This window comes from Mastomys coucha, unplaced genomic scaffold, assembly GCF_008632895.1.
Source record: "Mastomys coucha isolate ucsf_1 unplaced genomic scaffold, UCSF_Mcou_1 pScaffold21, whole genome shotgun sequence".
NCBI lineage: Eukaryota > Metazoa > Chordata > Mammalia > Rodentia > Muridae > Mastomys > Mastomys coucha.
In genome coordinates this window covers 24,581,813-24,582,865 of record NW_022196904.1, presented here as the reverse complement: position 1 = coordinate 24,582,865, position 1,053 = coordinate 24,581,813, and positions in this window count along the sequence as shown.

Here is a 1,053-nt window from a genome sequence, read left to right as displayed (position 1 = left end):
GTCCCTCACATTCCCGGTTCGTGGAAACCCACGCTAGTAGGAAGCTGCTGGTCGGCATCCTACAGCTTCACATTTTAGGTTTCCAATGAATGATCCCTAGTCAGTAGTGATCTAAAAATATTAAATGGAAAATTCTAGAAATGATTAACCCATAAACTGAAACTCGTGTTGCCCCTTAAAGAGGAGTGAACGTTTGTGCAGTTCTGCTCTGTCCTACCCAGGATGTGAAACACAGCTTTGTCTAGGGTATCCATGAAGTGTATGTTAGCTATCGCTTTGAAGCATTCCCCCAAAGATAAGAGGCACTACTGTAATGCTGAATAAGGGGGAAAAAAGTCTTAGAAGAGGACACATGGTAGAGCTGAATTTTATAACACTCACGAGCAAGAACAACTTAAGATACATTGTTTAGTGGCATACAGAGACGTGGGGAAATTAATGGAGGAAGGACCAAGTGGTAGGTTCCAAATGGAAGGTCCTGGAGGCTTCTAGAAGAGCAGCAGAGTGGGATATGGTGTGGCTTAAGGCAGCCTGGATCTGGCTGCTGGAACCTGACAGAAACACTTAAAGAAAAGAACAGGATCTCGGAGGATCGAAGCCATGGCCACTTGGCCCCTGTGTGCACACGTGGATAGAAACCCGTGCTGTGGGAGAGTGTGCTAGAGAGAAGCTTCTCTCTCCGTGGAGTACAAGAAACAGGGTGAAAGAGACACAGAATGGGGTCAGGGCCAAGATGTGCTCAAGGGTACCCCACACACACACAACCTACTTCCATCAGGTAAGTCTCATTCTCAAAGTTGCCAGAGCTTCCAATGACCACTACCAAGAGGACAGCAACCAAGCATTCCCAAGGTGTGCCTGTAGGGGGAATTGCTTCGTTACTTTTCTGTTGCTGCTCTAAAATACGAGCAAAAGGAACTTAAAAGAAAGGGTTTATTCTGGCGTGTGGTTCCAGCGGTATGGAATCCATCATGGTGGGAAAGGCCTGGCACTAGGCAAGGCACAGTAGCAGAAGCAGGAAGCTGACTGGTAACGTTTCCCCACACACACAGG